The sequence below is a fragment of the Bos grunniens genome, chromosome 17 (genome assembly GCF_055505025.1).
Source record: "Bos grunniens cultivar Pamir isolate PY7600 chromosome 17, Bosgru_T2T1.0, whole genome shotgun sequence".
Classification (NCBI taxonomy): domain Eukaryota; kingdom Metazoa; phylum Chordata; class Mammalia; order Artiodactyla; family Bovidae; genus Bos; species Bos grunniens.
Window position 1 is genome coordinate 67537866 of NC_141181.1, and position 13096 is coordinate 67550961.

General features: G+C 50.6%; 1 long non-coding RNA gene across 4 annotated transcripts; it reads right to left on the reverse strand.

Moving 5' to 3' along the window:
* Positions 1–1571: 1571 nt before the first annotated feature.
* Positions 1572–12585, reverse strand: LOC147355704 (uncharacterized). Of its 4 annotated transcripts, none has more exons than XR_015144709.1 (4): positions 7244–7308; positions 5688–5905; positions 5435–5500; positions 1572–1719 (listed from the first exon to the last, which is right to left on the reverse strand). It is a non-coding gene; the product is annotated as an uncharacterized LOC147355704 (long non-coding RNA). The 4 variants fall into 4 exon arrangements; XR_015144708.1 differs by lacking the exons at positions 1572–1719; positions 7244–7308 and adding exons at positions 11452–11612; positions 12257–12585 and having other exon boundaries at positions 5413–5500; positions 5688–5770; XR_015144710.1 differs by lacking the exon at positions 1572–1719 and having other exon boundaries at positions 5413–5500; positions 5688–5770; positions 7244–7332.
* Positions 12586–13096: the final 511 nt, after the last annotated feature.

Sequence of the window (13096 nt, forward strand, 5' to 3'; positions counted from 1 at the left end):
GTGTAGCTGTGACAGCAGCAGGAGCCCCTGGGGAGGCCCCTCGGGGACACGTGTCCACCACCTGGGCTCCCACGTCTGCTCAGTCCCAGAGGCCACAACTGCTTAAATACCATTTCCCGGTCCCCAGACTACAGCCTTGCAACTGAATTGCCAGAGATGGGGCCCAGGACTTGGCAGTTCTCCTCGAGGGTCTCCCAGGCACTTGGGGTGAGCAGCCAGGCTTGGGAGCCCCGCTTGAGTTCACCAGCGGTAGTTGGGACCAGTACTCCATCTCCAGCCATGTTTGGGCTACTATGAGAGTCCCTTGGACAGCCAGGAGATCAAACCAGTCAAACCTAAAGGAAATCAGTCCTGAAGATTCACTGGGAGGACTGATGCTGAAGCTGAAACTCCAATACTTTGGCCACCTGATGCAAAGAACTGACTCATTGTAAAAGACCCTGATGCTGGGAAAGATTGAAGGTGGGAGGAGAAGGGGATAACAGAGGATGAGATGGCTGGATGGCATCACTGACTCAATGGACATGAATCTGAGTAAACTCCGGGAGTTGGTGATGGACAGGGAGACCTGGCGTGCTGCGGTCCATGGGATGGCAAAGAGTCGGACACGACTGAGCGACTGAACAACAACAACAGTGGGGTCAGAAAGGAATGTTGGGGCCGAGGAGAAAGCCGACCTGCTGGAGAAGCTGCCCCCTCCCACCCCCACCCTGAAGCCTGTTAGCACGCTGCCTGCACCTGGGCTTCCACCTTGCAGAAGCACGGCCACTGTCTTCATTCCAACCAATCCCTCCCCTAGACCTGGCCATCAGCCATCGTTTTCTGAGCCCTGGCCCCCACTCCTGTCCACTGCCACAAAAACAGCACCCACAGGACCGAGCCACCCACTGCAGCCACACACACACACACAAAAATCCACAGGACCCAGCCCCCCACTGCACAGATAGGGAGACGGGCAGCGAAGGGAGCACTGGCCCAGAACCACCCTGAAAGTCTACGGCAGCCCTTTCGACCTGGATCATGGGTGGTTTTCTCTCTCAAAGGCAGCCTAGAACCCCAGACCCTCAAAGGGCATCCATTTTATTCAAGTCCATGCCCCTCCCCTACAGATGATGTTACAGATGACAACCCAAAACCCAGAAAAATAAGATGACCTGCCTGGAATCACATTAGGACCACCATTCAGATTTTTTTGACACAACCCTGTTGCTCTGGATGGTGCAGCGGGTGTTGGGAGTATAAATGAAGAATCGGTTAACCAAGAGTTAAGTCCTTCATGTGCTTGGCCTTGCATCCTACGTACATTTAACTGATTTTAGTTCAGCTTGGTTAGGGTCAACATACCGAAACACAGTGGCCGCCCTTCCTCCCAAGGCAGGGGAGGTTTATAGGATGAGGGATTCCCCGCACCCCTGGCTTTGAGGTGTGTCTTCCGTAAGCTGTGATCTCACCTGCAGTATCACATGTCCCTCTGGGTGTGAGCACCAATGACTCTAGCTCTCTGTGACCCTCACAAACTTCTTTATGTGGAGTCTGAACGAGAAAAACGTGTGATCTGTCTTCACACAGGAGGAAAAACTAGCCGTGCCGGATTTATTGAGAGATGGCAATGGGCTCCAACATGATGATTTCCCAAGGAACTTTCAAGGGCATCGAAACTATGCGTGATTTTCCCCTTGCATACTTGTCCTCTACATAAGATGCAATCCCATTGGCTCACTGGCAATGAGAAAAGAAACAAGAGAATTGGCATTTTTTTTCATCTCTACCAAGGTATAACCTACATAGCAATGCACACATTGCAGGCACACAGCTCAACAAAGTTTCCCCTGGTGGGCATTCCCAGGTGACCAGCCCCAGAAGGCCCCCTCACACCCCCTGCTAGTCACTGTCCCCCGAGGGCGAGCACTTTCCTGACTTATCTCATCATAGATTACTTTTACCTATTTCTGTACTTTATGTATTGATGGAATCATATAGCATGCATTCTTCTTGGCTGAGCTGCTTTTGCTCTGCATGGTATCTGAGGTCTCTCTACATCCTGCGTTCAGTTCAGTTGCTCAGTCGTGTCTGACTCTTTGCGACCCCATGAATTGCAGCACACCAGGCCTCCCTGTCCATCACCAACTCCCGGAGTTCACCCAAACCCATGTCCATCAAGTCGGTGATGCCATCCAGCCATCTCATCCTCTGTCGACCCCTTCTCCTCCTGCCCCCAATCCCTCCCAGCATCAGGGTCTTTTCCAATGAGTCAGCTCTTCGCATGAGGTGGCCAAAGTACTGGAGTTTCAGCTTTAGCATCAGTCCTTCCAAAGAACACCCAGGGCTGATCTCCTTCAGAATGTACGGGTTGGATCTCCTTGCAGTCCAAGGGACTCTGGAGAGTCCTCTCCAACACCACAGGTCAATGTATCAATTAGCTATTGCTGTGTAACAAAGCATCCCAAAGCTTAGTGTCTTAAAACAACAGCCACCTGACTAGCAAACGCTTCTGTTGGTTGATTTGGACTGGAATCTGCTGGGTTGTTCTTCTGGGCTGGGCTGGGCTGATCTCAGCTGGGTTCGCTCACATGTTCACTCACGTGTCTGCCATCTGCAGCCGGGGCTGGCAGGTCTAGGATGATGTCAGCTGGGAAAGAATATCTCTGCTCCACCCATCTCTCATCCTCCAAACCACTAGACTGGACTTTTCACGCGGTGACCACAGAACAAGGAGAAATGTGTAAGGCCCCTGGAAATTTGGGCTTGAAAGAAACACACATTCTGCCACACACTACTGGCCACAGCATATAAGAAGACCAGCCCCAAAGAGGGAGAAGAAACAGACTCTGCCTCTTAATGAAAGGGGCTGCCAAGAACTGAAGCTGTTTTTGCAGTCTACTGAAGCAGGCATTTGGTCATTTTCAGTTTTCAGCCGAGATAAATAATTCCATTGTGAACATTCTGTGCTTGTCTTCCGATGACCGCAGGACTCATCCCGAGTGGGGATGTTCCTAGGGGTGAAGTTGCTGGGTTATGGAGAGAGCTTTCATTCAGCCTATATAACTATTTGTCCAGATGAACAGAAGCTGCTATGAGATTTATCTTCAGGAAATCCCTTAAAGGGGCATGTGCACATTCTGAAGCCCCTCCCACCTCCAGACAAGCCCCTTCCTTGTACAAGAACTGCCCTGTCACCCTCTGGACTGGATTGACTAGTGCCCCCTCCTCAAAATTCAGGTCCACCCAGAACCTCAGAATGCAGCTGTACTTGGAAATAGAGTCTTTGCAGGTGTAACCAAGTTAAGACAAGGCTCTTATTTGGTGATTAGTGTCCTGAGAAGAGACAGGGGGTTGTTTTTTGGATACAGAGGCAGAGACACACCGAGGGAATGCCTGGTGACAAAGGAAGCAGAGATTGGAGTGATGGATCTATGAGCCAAGAAAGAAGGGTGCCAGCAACCCCCAGAAGCCAGAAGAAATAAGGAAGGATTCTCCCCCTAGAGCTTTCAGAGGGAGCACAGCCCCGTGGGCACCTTGAGGTCAAACTTCTAGCCTCCAGAATTATAAGAGAATAAATTTCTGTTGTTTGACATTCTCCAATTTGGGGTACTCAGCTACAGCATCCTTGGGAAACGAATATACATACCCTCCTCCCATCTTCTTCCTACTCTGTCTTCTGGTTCAGAGCAGGAACAAAGGACAAGTTCCCTTTTGCCCCTTGCACTTGACCTTTTCATGCTACTTGGTCCCCAGGGTCATCCATGTAAGCACGTTACTCGGAAGATTTATCCCAAAGCACGCACAGGGCACGGGTCCCGTGCAAACACTTGCTGCTGGTTTGATGTGATTTACTCACAGATTACCCTCCGATGGGGTTGGGGGTGGGGGCGGGCAGCACCCAGCCAATGAGCCTTTCTCATATATCAAAAAGGAAATCCTGAAGACATCCCTATAAACGCAGCGGGGAGGAGAACCTGCCGACGCCATAAAGTTACACGATGTGGTGGAGTCAGATGGGCCATCTGCTTCACTCTCCCATCCAGATGCGAGCAGCAGAGTGGCTCACTTCCAAGACTCCGTGCATACCCCAGACACCCCCTTTCCCCATCTTCTCTCTGCACCATCAGCAGCGGGGCAGCCCACAGGAGGGTCACATCTGGGTATTGAGAGGATCTGAATTATAAAGCCAAGCGTGTTCAAACCTCAGCTGTGCCATGACAGTGCCATGAGTCCTGGTCTTGAGCCATGCCTTCTCTGAGTTTCAGCCATCCTGATTACAAAATAAGAGCCCTCCCCAAGTTTACAGAGCAGAGGGGAAACTTGAATGAGAAAGTGTCCTGCCCGGCTCCATACCGGGCCACCCTCCCCCTCCACTCAAATCCCTACAGATAGATGGTATTATCAGGACTCCTGGTTGCAAGTGACAGAAACTCAACTCATCGTAACTTAAGAAACAAGCAAATGAGAATAATTTGTTTTCTCACACACATCTGAAAATTTTCTGAAACTACACCTTCAGGTATGGTTGGACCCAGGGTTTCAACAATGCCAACAAGAACCTTCCTCTCTCTTCTTTCTTTTCTTTTTTCTCTATTTTCCAGTTTTATTGAGACATCATTGACATGTAACATTGTGTAAGTTGCTGTCTGTCTCTCAAGTCAACTTTCCTTTTGATTGACTTTGTTCTCAGGCCAACTCCCCTTGGGGTAGCTTAGCAAATCCAGCGGAAGAGAGAAAGATCTTTCCATATGCCCTGGACTGACATGAGAAAATTCTGATTAGCAACAAGGCTATGACGAGGTGGGAACAAATTCCCAGACTCGTGTAACAAGGTATTTGTGAGATATCCACCATTGCTTTTTTCACCCTCGTCAATCTTTGCATCCTCTCAAAAGACAACATGTTTGACTACAGGCCCATGACTTGTGCTTACTTGACAAGGTTCCCATTGTCCTCCATGGGGTACCATCTCATTTCCCTCTGCCCCCAGCCCAGTTCCTACCCTGTCTTCCGGGACGACAATAACCACTTTTGCCTGAAGACTCTTCCATGTTGTCATTTGGGAATTTGGTGCCCTGGGTCCTTCAAGGCTTAGCCTATTGAAGCTCAAGAGCCAGGTTCTAGTAACTTAAGACAGACTTTTGAAATCAAAAAGCCACAGACTTGGGCTTCCTTGGTGTCTCAGTGGTTAAGAATCTGCCTGCCAATGAAAGAGACACAGGTTCGATCCCTTATCTGGTATGATCCCACAAGCCGTGGAGCGACTAAGCCTACAGGCCACAACTACCAAGCCTGTGCTCTGCGACAACAGAAGCCGCCACAGTGAGAAGCCTGTGCATCGCAACCAGAGAGCAGCCCCTCCTCCACAGCTAGAGAAAAGCCCACGCAGCAACAGAGACCCAGAACAGCTAAAAAATAATTTTTTAAAAATTTTTTAAGCCACAAACTTAACTCTTTTATTTTTCTTTGCTGTTACATCCACGACTTAGGCAGAAAATACAGAATGCCCTGTGGCAGCCTGAAATACAGGAAGGATGGGTGGGGAGCAAGGGAGATACTGGTTAATGTATTGAAGCATCACCCTGACAGTCCCCATACAGAGCTGGAGCTCACCAAACTGCCTGCCCACCACCTCCTCTCAGGGAGGAGACCCCACCCCACCTGGGTTCATCTGAGTTTCTCTGCCCTCCAGTCAACGGAAATACCTCTTCCTCCATGATGCCCTTCTTGGTTTGCCCAAATAAGAATGGTTCCTCCACTTCCTTCCTTCTCTTGAGAGTCCCTTGGACTGCAAGGAGATAAAACCTAAATGAAGTCCACCCTGAATATTCATTGGAAGGACTGTTGCTGAAGCTGAATCTCCAATACTTTGGCCACCTGGTGCGAAGAGCTGACTCACTGGAAAAGACTCTGATGGGAAAGACTGAAAGCAAAAGGAGAAGCAGGCAGCAGAGGATGAGATGATGAGACAGAAACATCAATTCAATGGACATGAATTTGAGCAAACTCCAGGAATTAGTGGAGGACAAGGGAGCCTGGTGTGCTGCAGTCCATGGGGTCGCAAGGAGTCATACACAACTTAGCCACTGAGCAACAACAAACCATGTGTTAAGCAACCTGGCATTTACAAGTTCGTTTTATAGCGTGATGATAACATGCCATGTGAGATCTAAGTGTGTCTCGCTTCTTCTAAAAGATCCTGGGCTACTTGCCAGTAAGGGCCTGTTTTATTCTCTTGTCTGTCCCTGACACCTGGAACCCAGGAGCCACCCTGTTTCCATAAGACAGAGGGAGTGACTTCCTTACTTACACCCAGAGCCACCAAATGAAAGTGAAAGTCCCCAGGAAGCAATCTAAGGAAAGACTTGGAACCATCAGAACTGTGCAGAGATGCAAAGGCCTGCCTCTTTAAGGGGTGAGCTCCCTGTCACTGCAGGCAGACAAGCAAAGCCAACTTGACAGAGACATTTGAAAGAGGATTCAAGTTTCAGATGGGCAGTCGGTTACCTAGAATCTGAGAAAGAGAACTGAACAGCTGAATGAGTGAATGATCTTTCATGTACCTTTCAGTTCAAGATCTGATATAAAATTCCAAGTCCTGCATGTCCAGGGAATCTGTCTGTCCCATTTTATCCACACTGCCAGAATGACAGAAGGCCAGGGCTCCAAGCTGAAATGGGGCAGACCCAGGGACAGACAGAGCTTCTGGGGCCTCTGGACCCCAGGTCAAAGTAACCCCAGAGACCCGGGCTTCTCCAAGAGGTGCTTACAGGAGCAGCTCTCACCCCTGCAGAGCAAGGGGAAATTGAACCCATTTGCTGGGGATGACCCCACACAGGGCTCTACTTGGAACCCAGCAGGCCTGGAAGTTTGGAGGCAGCCCTGGGGTCCCTCCAGGGTCCCCAGAGAAGTTTAGCCCCTAAGGCACCAGGACGCTTTGAGCACCTTCCCTGTGCTGGTTCCTTTCTGCAGGGGTCAGTCCAGGGAAGTGTCTGGGTGAGAGCCTGGTACACAGTAAGCATTGAATAAATGATTACTGGAGAGAGCCTGGTACACAGTAAGCATTAAATAAATGATTGCTGGCGAGAGCCTGGTACACAGTAAGCATTAAATAAATGATTGCTGGCGAGAGCCTGGTACACAGTAAGCCTTAAATAAATGATTGCTGGCGAGAGCCTGGTACACAGTAAGCATTAAATAAATGATTGCTGGCGAGAGCCTGGTACACAGTAAGCGTTAAATAAATGACTGCTGGCATTACCTTTGTCACTCTCATGGTGACTCCATGCATCTGCTCATCCCCCTGACATCTACTGCATGTCGCTGCATGACAATGAACAAGAGAGCCAGGTGGAGAGTTACAACAGACATCAGCCTTGCCTGGGCGGAGCTTCCGGTCTGGACGCCACCCAGGAAAGACACCAAGAGATGCTGCCAAGCGGTAGGTGCTGCATACAAGGTGCCAGAGCTACTAGCGAGAGCCCCGGGGGCTTGACCTGGCCTGTGGAGGGGAAGAGTCCTCTGCCTCGGTCTCTCTGATTTCTCAGTCTGCCCTGGGGTACACTTGAAGGGGGGACGTTCCCCTGCATGGACTCTTCATCCCGGTGGCTGCCCAGAACCAGCCTGAAGCTGGCAGTTCCAGCCTGTTTCAGCATCCTTGGGCTGGTCCTCCTCTCCCCCTGGCTGCTGCAGCCACCCTGGAGTCAAGGAACTTGCTGAACTAGAAGTCACCCCGGACAGGTGCAGCGGCTGCAGGTCAGGGGACAGAGTGAAAAGCAAGTCTGGTCTTGGTGCTTCCCGGATCTATAACCCAAGACAGAACTGCCCTTTCCCTGGGCCACCGGAGGAAGTGGCACGCCCCCCGTGTGTCTGGCTGTGCCCGCCAAGAGCTGAATTTCTTCCTCGTGTACCTCTTTGCCCACCCCACGTGGCTGTCTTGGCCGGTTGGGGCCCTGGGTTCCCTGAAACCTCTCTCTCTCTCTATTTGCTGGTGCTCTGCAAAGCTTTCTGCATGATTGGTTGACTGTGACATTGCCCTTGACTTTGTAAGGGTCTTAGAATGAATGGGGGACAGGCACCTGAAAGGGCTGGTCTGAAGGCTGAGAAGGGACAATCTTGTAAAGCTGGCATTCTTGGAAACCCCAGAAGGAAACCCCATGGAAGAGGCCAAAAGTGGCAAATCAGGACTTACCTGGCAGTCCCATGGTTAAGACTCTGAGTTTCCAAGGCAGGGTCATGGGTTCGACTTCTGGTCAAGGAATCTCCCATGCCGTGTGGCATGGCCAAAAAATAAAAATGTTTTTTAAAAAAGATTTTTTTTTTAAAGTGACAAATCTCTCACCTCCATCAGCTGCTTACTGGATTAAAAGTGGGCTGGCTATGTGCTGAACTGTGAGGAGCAAAAGCTAAGTGGACACGTATAAAATCCTGAAAAGGGGCCATCAGTGACTTTGCCTAAACATGGTCCGCTCAGGGATTTAATAATTCAGTTTAGCTCTCAGGGAATAAAGTCTTCACCTTTGTATAACACACGAGTTTATTGCTCAGTTTTCACACATTTGAATTTCATATCATGCACGCCCATCTGTAGCATAAAATTGGGGGGTTGGAGGGAGGCCTGTCCTCAGCACAGGGCCTCCCCAGGGCTTGCTGTAGGGCTGCCAAGAGCCCAGGGACCCTGGAGGACTGGGAGGAGCTAGAATCCCGACAAGGGCCCAGCCATCGGCTCCCGGCTCATCGAATCTGGAGACCCCGAGTCCACCCCCAGGAACACAGGCCAGCCAACCTCGCCTTCCCATCTGCACGCAGCCCCAGGAGCAGGCGACGGGGGCGTCTGTCCTTCCGTGAGCCCCCGAGGAATGAGAGAAAGGGTGGAAAGCGTGTTAGGAGCCCGTGTGTCTTCCTCAGGAGGCCAAGGGCACCCGGGATGTGGAAATTAAAAAGGAGGAGGGGAGGCCCAGCATATTAACCTCCTTAATCTTTCATTTCTGACACAGATTGTGGTCCCTCATTTCAAAGAATTTCAAGCTAATGTCTGGAGGGCAGAAAAATCTATTTCCCAATATGCGGCTGCAGCTTTTTCACCAATCGACTGCCCTTCCTAGTACAATCAGCCGAGCATTGATTTTTTTTTTTTTCCTTACTCTCTCCCCCCTTCTCTCTCTCTTTTTTTTAATCCTAGAGCATCATCCAAAAATCTATCAATATGAACAACATCTTTGGGGAAAATACCGCAAGTCCCAAGTTGCTTCTCCATTAACCCCAGAGCTGCTGGCCTGAAACGGTGGGGTCACTCCTAGTAACCCCCAACACTGGGGGTACATTTGTGCTTCTGAAAATGTTCATCTCCCCAAGGATGTGTGGATGTTGGAATCTTTAGTTTCCCTGTGTCTTACTGCTTAGCCCTAGAGCTACAAGTGGCGATTTCAATGTAAATTAATTGGCATTACATTAAAAAAAATAGTTTATCAATCAAATGAGCCTCATTTCAATGGCTCAAAAGCCACATGTGGCTTGTGGCTACCCTATTGGATAGCACAGGCCTAGAATATTCCTAGAAAATTCTGCTTTAGAACTTCTCTAAAGAATCCAATAGTTTTGACTTTATGGACCATACAGCCTCTGTTGTAACCACTCACTTCCTGCCACCTTTGTAGCACAAAAGCAGCCATGGGCAATAAGTAAACAAATGGTTGTGCTGTGTTTCAATAAAACTTTATTTACAAAAAACAGGCAGTGGGCCAGACTTCGCTATCTCCCGGTTTAATGACTTCTTCAGAAAACTTAAGGGTCTCAGAAGGTTAGAATAATCTAAAACACTAGAAAGGGACATGTAGGAGCTGTCAGGGACTGGAACTATTTCTTATCTTGATTCAGGGAGTGGTTATATGGGGATAATGTAATATCTGTGTGTTTACTTGATTCAGATGGTGGTTATACCGAGACAATATAATATCTGTGCATTTTACTGCACATGGGCTTCCCTGATAGTTCAGTTGGTAAAGAATCCACCTGCAATGCAGGAGACCCCAGTTCAATTCCTGGGTTGGGAAGATCTGCTGGAGAAGGGATAGGCTACCCACTCCAGTATTCTTGGGCTTCCCTTGTGGCTTAGTTGGTAAAGAATCTGCCTGCAATCTGGGAGACCTGGGTTCAATCCCTGGGTTGAGAAAATCCCCTGGAGAAGGGAAACACCTAACTCCAATATTTTGGCCTGGAGAATCCCGTGGACTGTATAGTCCACGTGGTTGCAAAGAACTGGACATAACTGAGCAACTTTCACTGTACTTCCTGTGCATAAATTGTCTCTCACTTTTAAAAATTGTTGAGAATGTTAGACTGTTTTAGGGAGATAGAAAGTCTTTGGGATATGAAGCAGGACTTGGAGCTGGAACCCCTGGGAGGAGGTCTGTGGGTGACAGGGGGATGAGGCTGGGCACAGGAGTCTCTGGGACCCCAAGTCCCACTTTGGCCAGGGAGGTTCTGTCTTCTGTATTATGATATTGGGTTTGTGAGTAAGAATGTGGCTATATAGAAGTTCTTTTTCAAGAGTTTGTTAACCACTGCCTTCTGGTTTTGGAGTCAGAATATTTTAGCTCAAAGCAAGCAGCAGAGTGGAGGGCTAAAAGCACAGACTCCAGAGGCAGAAGAAGGGTTCAAACCCCAGCTCCAGCTGTGTGACGTTAAGACAGTGGCTTCCCCTCTTTGTGCCTCAGTTTCCTCTTCTATAAAATGGGGTCAGTGATAGGACCCCCCCCCCCGACCATCACCGGTTGTTATGAACATGCTTGAACAGCACTTGGAACCATACTAAGCATCTCACATTTGCTAAAGAAGAAGGTTAGAGTCTGTCTAGGACCACCTCCTCGCTGCTCAAAGATGCCCTTAACAAGCTCCGCTGATGGAGAAGCCAGGCCTGGAGAAGGGGCATCCTGGCCAAGTCACAGCAAACAGCCTTCTCTCCTGACTCCCAGGTCCCACCCACCTCCTGCCTGGCTGCTGCTCCACCACACGGGTCCCTGCAGCCAGTGCCAACCAAGCCCAGCAGCTCAGCCAGTGCCAACCAAGCCCAGCAGCTCAGCCAGTGCCAACCAAGCCCAGCAGCTCAGCCAGTGCCAACCAAGCCCAGCAGCTCAGCAGGAGACCCTGCCCCCAACCCAGGAACTGGCTCTGCATCAGGAGCCACTGATGTCCAACGTCCCCAGCTGAGCTGGGGAAGGAGAGGTCCCCTGGCCCTGACCTGGACCTGGCTGCCTGCAGCACCCCTGAGCCTGCCCGACTCCGTCTCCCAAGACTGGATCCTGCTCCCTGTTCCCCCACAGCTAGAGGAAGCCTCTCTCCAGGGCCTGCAGATGGCCTGAGGTTCTTTCCCCGCAAACATTCACCTGCCCATCCATCCATCCTGATGACTTCTCAGACCTGAGGATCCCTCATCCTCAATCACTCGCTTAACAACTATTTATAGAATACCTTTGCTGTTGTTGTTTAGCCGCTCAGTCGCGTCCAACTCTTTTGCAACCCCAGGGACTGTAGGCTGCCAGGCTCCTCTGTCCATGGGATTTCCCAGGCAAGAACACTGCCATTTCCTCCTCCAGGGGATCTTCCCGACCCAGGGATCAAACCTGCGTCTCCTGCACCAGTAGACAGATTCTTCACCACCAAGCCGCCAGCGAAGCCCACAGAACTCCTGCTCCTGCTGCTGCTGAGTCACCTCAGTCGTGTCTGACTCTGTGTGACCCCATAGACGGCAGCCCACCAGGCTGCCCTGTCCCTGGGATTCTCCAGGCAAGAACACTGGAGTGGGTTGCCATTTCCTTCTCCAGTGCATGAAAGTGAAAAGGGAAAGTGAAGTCCCTCAGTCGTGTCCTACTTAGCGGCCCCATGGACTGCAGCCTACCAGGCTCCTCTGTCCGTGAGATTTTCCAGGCAAGAGTACTGGAGTGGGGTGCCATAGAACTCCTGCCATGTGCCAATTCGGCTCCCCAGGATCACTGGGAAGAAGAGAAATGCAGGCTGCCCTCATGAAGTTTCCATCTAGTTGGAAACAAGAAATAAGCAAGCAGAGACCATTTCACCTGGAGATCAGTTCAGAGATGAAAATAATCCAGGCAGAAGGGGGATGGATGCAGTCAGGGAAGGCTTCCTGGCAGAGGTGATAATTACCCCGACATCCAGTGGAAGGGAAGGGAGCCAGACAGGCAGATCTAAGTGAGGGGCATTCCAGGCTGACGGAAAAGCACAGGAGAACGGTCAGTGCCCTCGGTAGGCCTCTTACCTGTCTGCTCAGCAGAAACCTTGCTTTGATCTGTAAATGAGCTACCATTTATTGACAGAGCCTGCTAGTCACCCTCTGCAGGCTACAACCACAGGGGTCTGGGTTCAAATCCTGCTTCAGCTGCTTCCCAGCTGAGTGATCTCAGACAAGGCTCCTCCCGGGCCAGGCCACAGCTTCCTCACTGGAAAATGGAGAGACTCGAGCATCTGCCAGGGGCTTAGAGTAAGGGTCAGAGTGAGGGTGCAAAGGGCTTAACACAGTGCCTGCCACGGGGTGAGTGCTGAGCCAACATGAGCCAAGACAGAAAATCCGTCACCCCTGACGCCAGGCGAGGCCTAATTATAGATGCCAGGGGTCACTTTCCAGGTCCCTGTGACTCAGGACCAGGGCCAAGGCAGCTCAGGACACCAACCCAAGGGAGGTTCTCCCTACGGTCACATGGTCTCTGCCCTCAGGCTGGCCTGCTCCCATTTACACACGGCTCTGCAGGACGTGGATGACAAGAGGCAGCGCAGAGCAGCTGACAGGGTAAGACGTGAAGAGCCCAGCTGCAAGGATGTGCCTGTTGCCCTGCCATCCACGGAGCCCGCTTCCCAGGGCTAAGTGTGGGTTCAGGGGCCCAGCACCCAGAAGCGGCTCTGTCAACCCCTACAGCCCACAGCTACGCACACAAATGGGACCGTAGCTGTCATTTGGATAAATTTTCCCTTGAGGCTTTCTTCTCGTTAATTCAACAAATAGATGCCGAGACTCTTGGTGTGTGTCTGGCTCCGGGTTAAGTGCTGGGTGGACAAAAATACCCATGACAGCCACCCAAGGGTTTACAGAGCCGATGAAAAG